Here is an 8160-nt window from a genome sequence, read left to right on the forward strand (position 1 = left end):
AGGTCCAACGTCTCCCAAGCCTCAGGTGTGTGACGGACTGCATCACGTTTCCATCCAATATCTCCTGGTACTGAAGAGAATTCATGGTACCTTGCACACGCTGAAGCTTCCCTGTACCTGCAGAAGCAAAACAGCCCCAAAGCATGATTGACCCTCCACCATGCTTCACAGTAGGCAAGGTGTTCTTTTCATCATAGGCCTTGTTCTTCCTCCTCCAAACATAGCGTTGATCCATGGGCCCAAACAGTTCTAATTTTGTTTCATCAGTCCACAGAACACTATCCCACAACTTTTGTGGTTTGTCCACATGGCTTTTGGCATACTGCAGTCGACTCTTCTTATTCTTTGGAGACAGCAAGGGGGTACGCCTGGGAGTTCTGGCACGGAGGCCTTCATTACGCAGTGTGCGTCTTATTGTCTGGGCTGAAACTTCTGTACCCACATCTGACAAATCTTTTCTCAGTTCCTCAGCAGTCACACGGGGACTTCTCTCCACTCTACGCTTCAGGTAGCGCACAGCAGTCGAAGTCAGCATCTTCTTTCTGCCACGACCAGGTAGCGTTTCAACAGTGCCCTTTGCCTTGAATTTGCGAATGATGCTTCCTAAGGTGTCTCTTGGTATGTTTAACATCTTTGCAATCTTCTTATAGCCATTGCCCTTCCTGTGAAGAGAAATCACCTCTTCTCTTGTCTTCCTGGACCATTCTCTTGCCTTCACCATGTTTGTAACCACACCAGTAAATGTCTAGAAGGAGCTGAGTATCACAGTCATTTTAAAGCTGCCTAATTGGTGCTTATTATGCTTGATTGCTGCTCGGTGACATCCACAGGTGTTTTCAATACCTGATGGAAAGCACCTGTATGAACCTCTGTTCTTCAGAGTGGTAGTCTTTAAGGGGTTGAATAATTGTGGCAATGAAGAAACCACATAAGAACCATTTACTACTGTATTACATAAACAATTGATGTCATTTTAGTTGCATTTGGGTAGTTACAACGTCCTTGTAGGATTTGATTCTGAATACAATTCCAAATGTACACTATAGTCCCTAAACCCCTTTACAGCATTGGGGGTTGAATAATTTTGGTCACAACTGTATATTGTCTTTTAGAGGTGCAGAGGTTTACCTTTTTATGCTGGCTGCTTGTTTTGCTTTATGCGCTCGCAACCACCCCTTTGTCTATGAATATACAGTATATAAAACAAAACATTGTGGACCGTAGGAGGGCACCCAAGTAGTGAGCAAAGCCAACAAAAGAGAAAAGATAAACAATGATTAACCGCTTAAGGACCGCCCTATAGCAGATATACTGCTACAGGGCGGCACCTGTCTGCAAAATCACGTATGTATATGTGATTTTGCATTTCTGGGTAGGGGGCGCACTCGAGTCACGTGCCCCCTACCCACGCCACCATTCGCGGCTGTGGATGTCAATCACTGGGTCCCACCCAGTAATTACCCGCTGGCGCCCAGTGATTACTGCCAAGCATCGATGGAGAGGAAGACTGTTTGTTTACTAACAGTCCTCCTCCCTGTCAGCTCGGGCACACTGCACAGAACAGCCATCCACAGCAGTGTGATTACAGTGAAGCACACAGACACCGTCCTCTAGTAAAACACTCCCTGCACACAGTTAACCCTTTGATTGTCCCTCATGTTAACCCCTTCCTGCCCAGCGTCATTAGTACAGTGTTTGTTTGTTTTTTGCTCTGATCACTGTATTGCTGTCACTGGAGATGTCAGTGACACCAAGTTAGTTCCCCCCCAGTGTCAGAATGTCTACCGCAGCCCCCTAAAAGTCGCGGATAGCTGCCATTACTAGTAGAAAAAAAATGTACATGTATTGGGATTTTTTTTTAGCAAAGACATGGAGCAGAATACATTTTGGCCTAAATTTATGACGCAATTTGATTTTTGAAATTTTTTTACTGGACATGTTTAATAGCATAAAGTCCAAATTATTGTTTCCTGCAAGAACAGGATGCTGGGAAAAAAATGCTCAATTCCCCCATTAACAGAGTCAGTGTTGATGGGGGAAATCCCTCCTGTGTAGCTGTAGTGTTCTTGCGGTGGGGGAGGGGGGTGCTAGCAATAATCGCATGGAAAATCCGGCAGGCTGGTTGTACCCAAGTTGGTTGATCAACTTGGGTGCATCTGTCTGCCCATACATGGTTCAAATCTTCTGCTGAACTGGCCGAGATTCGAACTGTCTATGGTCAGCTTTACATTGATGGTTAAAATGTCACCTTTACAGCCAGGTTACAAGATAACTATGCCAAGTTGCTAGTTTTGCCAAGTAGCATTGGCTACAGGAAAATGCAGGAATCAAGAAATGGGGGATTAATCAGCTACAGCTCAAAGAACCTCTATCAACGTCTGGAGGAACCCAAGTGTTCCACAGAACCTTGGCTGAGAATGGTTGCTCTAGACTAGAGTTTACTCATAATGTTGAGAAATTCAAAAAACATCCAGCAGAGGCAGTTCTGCAGACAGAAACTCCTTGCCGATGACAGAGGTTGGAGAAGAACGGTCAGACTGGTTAACGCTGATTAAGGCTACAGTAACTCAGATAATCACTTTCATCTTTGGACTTTTTCAACTTTGGAGAACAGAAAAGCATCTCAGAATGGTCAACACATTAAGATTGAAGTCGATGGGCTACAACAACAGAGGACCACATTGGGTTCCACTCCTGTTAGTGAAGAAGAAGAATCCATCCAATACTGTGCCCATTGCACAGGCCCACCAAAACTGGACATAAGAAGACTGGAGAAATGTATCCTGGTCTAATGAACCTCAATTCCTGCTGAGGCACACAGATGGAAGGCCAGTCCATGAATGCACAGGTCATTTTTTACTTTTGTCAAACTTTCTTAATTAGTATTTAATGGGTTCTGCCAGGTGTTTGTTTATGTTTGTGTTCATTTTGGGTATATTTCTTATCACTATTGCTTCAGGAAATAACAAGAATAATCACTCTTCCACAGCCTATTATTGATCTTACCCTGGACATCAGGATAGTGGGCCATGAAGGCCAGGCAGAATTTCAGGGTAGAATCTGTGGTCTCAGAACCCGCTGCCAACAGCCCCGCCAGGACATTCAGGAGACTCATCACAAAAATTTGGGTCCTCTTCATGCTCCTCCTGAGCAGGCACAGAGAGAACCATTGTCAGATAACTGGAGCGAGCAAAATGCACAAACTAAATACTACTACTGCAAGGCAATTAAGGGCCCTTTCATACCATGCCTATGCAGTAACATGTTTTCTTACACACGTGAGCTTAGGCACTTTTTTTCAAGTTTACACATATTTTGTGCTTTGAATGTTCAATTTTTTTAGTTAATTTGTTGTAGGGAGGAGATGAGAGAGGAGGGAAAGACAACAAGAGAACAAGAGAAGGGGAGAAGATGTGAGAGGACAAGAAGGTAAAGGAGGAGGAGAGGGAGAAGAGAGGAAAGGAGAAGAGAAGCAGAGAAAGAGGGAGAGGAAGGAGAGAGAGAGAGAGAGGAGAAGCAGAGGAGAGCAGAAGGAGAGAGAGAGAGGAGAAGGACAGAGAGAGAGAGGAGAAGGACAGAGAGAGAGGAAGGAGAGGGAGAGGGAGGGGAAGGAGAGAGAGAGGAGAAGGACAGAGAGAGAGGAGAGGAAGAGGGAGAGGAGAAGGAGAGAGAAAAAGGAGAAGCAGAGGAGAGCAGAATGAGAGAGAGAGAGGAGAGGGAGAGGAGAAGGAGAGGGAGAGGAAGGAGAGGGAGAGGAAGGAGAGGGAGAGTAGAAGCAGAGGAGAGGAGAGGGAGAGTAGAAGGACAGAGAGGGAGAGAAGAAGAGAGAGAGGAGAAGCAAAGGAAAGCAGAAGGAGAGAGAGAGGGAGAGGAGAGGAAAAGGCAGGAGAGAAGAGAAGATGAGGAGAGGAAGAGAAAATAAAACAGAATAGAGGAGAGGAAAAGGAGAGGAGGAGAAGAGGGAGAGGAAAGGAGTTGTACCTGGTTGGAGAGCCTGACGTGAAGAAAAGGCATCCTCTTACAACTCCCGCTTGGGGCCCCTGATAGTGGGAACAGAGGGCGCAGAGCCAGGAGTGGCACGGGTGCCAAGTGGATCTAGAGCTGGCAGCAGGTAGCTGAAGACCCAGGAGATCCGGATGCAGGCCAGGTGCAGATGCAGGATCATAGGTGCAGCAGCAGGCAGGTATGGCGGCAACCAGGATGCAGACTGGGACTGGACACTGCAGTGTGGATGCGGTAGCAGGCAGGTATGGCAGTGACCAGGACGCAGACCAGATGCAGGACCGTGGGTACAGTGGCAGGTAAGTATGACAGCCATCAGGATGTGAGCCAGGTGCAGGTGCAGGTACCTGGATGTAGCAGAGTCAAACAAGCCGGGTCAGTATCAAGCAGGCAGATCAAGTACAAGGGAGCAGGGAAGCGGATGGTCAGGGATAGTCGAGGTCGGTGCAGGCGGAGTTCTTTCTTAGTCAGGTCAGATCAGGATCAGGCAGCAGAATCAGGTAATAAGTGCAGGGACGTTTTAGACCAGAAGGCATTTATTGTACTTCATTGCAGGTTTAAAGAGCCCGCCTGGCGGTGATGCGGACTCTACTGCACATGTGCGAACTTCCGCGCTTCTGCGCATGCGTGCTCGCACTGCCGCGACCCGGAGGGATCTGTCGCCGTTGCACGGCTGCACGGTGACAGGGTCCCTGACAGTGCCCCCTCCCTAAGGGCAGCCTCCAGATGCCCAACTGCGCCATCTTGTCTTGATCCACCCGGCGGTATCTCTAGCAACCCACAGAATGGGATTCCCCAGGGTGCAGGGACTAAGCCCCAATCTGCTTATTCACCAGGGCCCCTGATGGTGGGGATGGACTTGGAGCAGACTGAGACCCATGAGTGCACCCGACTGTGGTAGAGGGAACCGCCGGAGGTATGTATCAGAAGAGAGCCTGATGTGAAGAGGCTGGCAGACCGTGTAGCGTAGTCAGGCAGGCTGGGTCGGTAACAGTAGAGCAGCGGACAGAGAGTAGTCAGGTCACAAGCCAGGTTTCAGCAACAGGAGGTCAGGTAATCAGGAGTAAGCAAAAGAATAGTCAGATGAGCCAGGGATCAGAGCAGGAGACGGTCAGCAGAGGTCAGAATCAAGCAGGGTCGGCAACATGGTACCTCACGCAGGAACAGACAAGCAGGGAACAGGGAATGAAGACCATACGGCAATGTGAGCATTGCATGAGCTGGTTTAAATAGCCCGCCTGACACCAACAGGCGCGCCTGAGTCCTAGTGCCTGCCCGGCCGTCATTGGTTACAGGCGCGCCTGGGTCCTAGTGCCTGCCCGGCCGTCATTGGTGACTGGTGCGCCTGGGTCCTAGTGCCTGCCTGGCCGTCATTGGTGACAGGCGCACCAGGGTCCAAGTGCCCACCTGCCTGTATGTCTTGTCGGGATCCTACATCTGTGCAGATTCGTATGCCGTGGTGATCTCTGGGATTCCTGACAAGGGCCCTCGAACCCCTCGTGTATTTTATTGTATTGTTACTGTACTGTCCCATGTATTGTCTCCCATTGTAATGTACAGCGCTGAGCAAACTGTTGGCGCTATATAAATACTGTATAATAATAATAATGTCATCAGAACAGGATGCAAGAAGGTCACCAGTGGGATCCCACTTTATTGCGGTCACTTCATTTGTGTGTCCCTGGAATGTTTTTATTGGCCTGTCTTGTCCCAATTTGCAGACATGAATGCACATATCTGTACTGCATGATGCAAACGTGTTGTTACTTTGCCAGTCCACATCTAACGCTGGTGCCGTGTGAAAAGGAAACTGTTGTTTTGCCCCCCCTGTGTGTGCGTCCCAGATTATGGTCGTCTTGTCTACGCCTGCACTTTAAATAATATTTCCTTTCTTGTCCCATTTCAAGGCAAATATAGGTCCTTTGTGTTGCCCCAAGGTGCTTGCAAGGTTTCCCTCTTCTGTCCAGATTCTGGCAAAGCCATCATAGGATCCAGTGTCTAGAAGTGTTCCTTCACTATTCCAATCTAAGGATCCTTGTTACTAGGACCATCTTGCCCCCCCCCCCCCTCGTATACAGTGTCTAAGGACCAGCTGTGTTGAAGCACTAGTGCTGTTTTCACTGAGATTCCATATCCGTGCCGTCCAATCACCTGACCCTGATGCCAATAGATCACTAACTGGGTTCCAGGCACAAACCAACACTTCTGATTCCTGACCACGTAATACTACTGCTTTGCTAGATGGGATTTCTACATCTCCATCAACTTCCATCCTATCAGTGTGGTTATCTGCCAGTCCCTGTCCTCCATTCTCCTCCCCGTTTGCTGCATTTTCCCCATTCTTCGCAGATGGCTGCTGGTTGTTTGCCGTTGCAGCGGCTGCCTGTTGCTGCACAAGCTTGTCTCTGTATGCCTGCTGTCTTGTCTGTACCACATCAGGTATAACTGCACCAATCAGGGAGATTCCATCGTCCTCCCGTCACAAAGTGTGCCATCCTCATCAATGCTCACTTCTGCCTCCACATACTGCAATCCTTTGTGAATGATGGAAATGAAAGCAGCAGGTGGCACCAGGGCACCATTGATATCAGACCGGCTGATATGGCTCTCTATACCAAAAGTGAATGCTGAATGGGAGAATCCCGACTCCTGCAAGTATCGCTACACCACAAAGTATCCTCATCACGGCTTATACTCATCTTTATGCCACCTAAACCAGGACTTCCCAGCAAACTGAGAAAAGACACCTTTGCAACCTTTGACTTCAGATGTTATGGCAGTCCTTCCATGTGATGGCTGCATTAGTTTTCTCTTTTCAAGCCAATCACATCTTCTCGTCCGAAAGTCACACTCTAAAAGCCGGTATAGTACTGGAGCAAACAACAAGGGAATCTTGGCGCCGTGATGGAGGAACCGCGTGTGCACCCGGATTCACCTTCCTTGGTTACACGTCCATCACTCCCGGGGCAGCGGCAGCCGGTAAGCCGCTTATGTGGAGGAAGATCGGTAAGAGACGAGGGGGGGAGACAGGAAAGTACGACCCCCCCTCAGAGTTCCACAACAATAAAAAGTGTTTAGTGTTTAACCCCTCGCCTGCAGAGCACTTCTACCCCCTTCTTTACCAGGACAATTTTCAGCTTTCAGCGCTGCCGCACTTTGATTGACAATTGCGCGGTCATGCAACATTGTACCCATATGAAATTTTTATCATTTTTTTCTCACAAATAGAGCTTTCTTTTGGTGGTATTTATCACCGCTGGGCGCTTTACTTTTTGCGCTGTAAACAAAAAAATTGCAAAAAATTAAAAAAAAAAAAGTTTCTTTGTTTCTATTATAAAATTTTTCAAACACATAATTTTTCTCCTTCACTGATGTGCATTGATGAGGCAGCACTGATGGGCACTGATAGGCGGCACTGATAGGCAGCACTAAAGGGCACTGATAGGCAGTACTAATGAGGTGGCACGGATAGGCGGCACTGATAGGCCGCAGTAATGAAGTGTCACGGATAGGCGGCACTGATAGGTGACACTGATGATGGGTACTGATAGATGGCACTGATAGGTGGCACTGACTGGCATCACTGCTGGGCACTGACTGGCACAACCGCTGGGCACTGACTGGTGGCACTGACTGGCAGCACTGCTGGGCTGCACTGGTGGGCACAGGTGGGTGGCACAGGTGGGGGGGCACAGGTGGGTGCACTGCTGGGCACAGGTGGGCAGAACTTGTGGGTGGCACTGCTGGGCACCGATCATCAGAGCACTGATGATCGGTGCCGATCCCCGCTCTGACAACTGCCGGTTCTCGGCAGTACTTTCCTCACGATCTGACAGCGTGAGGAAAGTGCAGCCTAGAACCGGCAATTGAATTTCCCGGTGATCAGTGTGTCATTGGACACGGCTGATCACGTGGTAAAAGGCCGCTGTGATTGGCCTTTTACCACATCACGTGATCAGCTGTGTCCGTAGGACACAGCAATCACGGAGATAGCTGGGAGCACGCCCCTGGAGCGTGTTCAGGGAGGACTTCATATGACGCCCACCCAGAACTGGCCGGCCGCAGTGTAGCCGTCATCTGGCAATCTGCGGTCGGCAAGAAGTTAAAGAATGAAAAAAAAGTTAAGTTTTAAAAAATAAAAAAGGTTTTACTGATAAA

The 8160-nt window shown here is 48.6% G+C and overlaps 1 pseudogene; it reads right to left on the bottom strand.

Moving 5' to 3' along the window:
• Positions 1 to 2581: 2581 nt before the first annotated feature.
• LOC149450372 (F-box-like/WD repeat-containing protein TBL1XR1 pseudogene) lies at positions 2582 to 6701 on the bottom strand (annotated as a pseudogene).
• Positions 6702 to 8160: the final 1459 nt, after the last annotated feature.

The sequence above is a fragment of the Staurois parvus genome, unplaced genomic scaffold (genome assembly GCF_062004578.1).
Source record: "Staurois parvus isolate SC_StPar_1 unplaced genomic scaffold, SC_StPar_1.0 ptg000575l, whole genome shotgun sequence".
In the NCBI taxonomy this organism is placed as follows: domain Eukaryota; kingdom Metazoa; phylum Chordata; class Amphibia; order Anura; family Ranidae; genus Staurois; species Staurois parvus.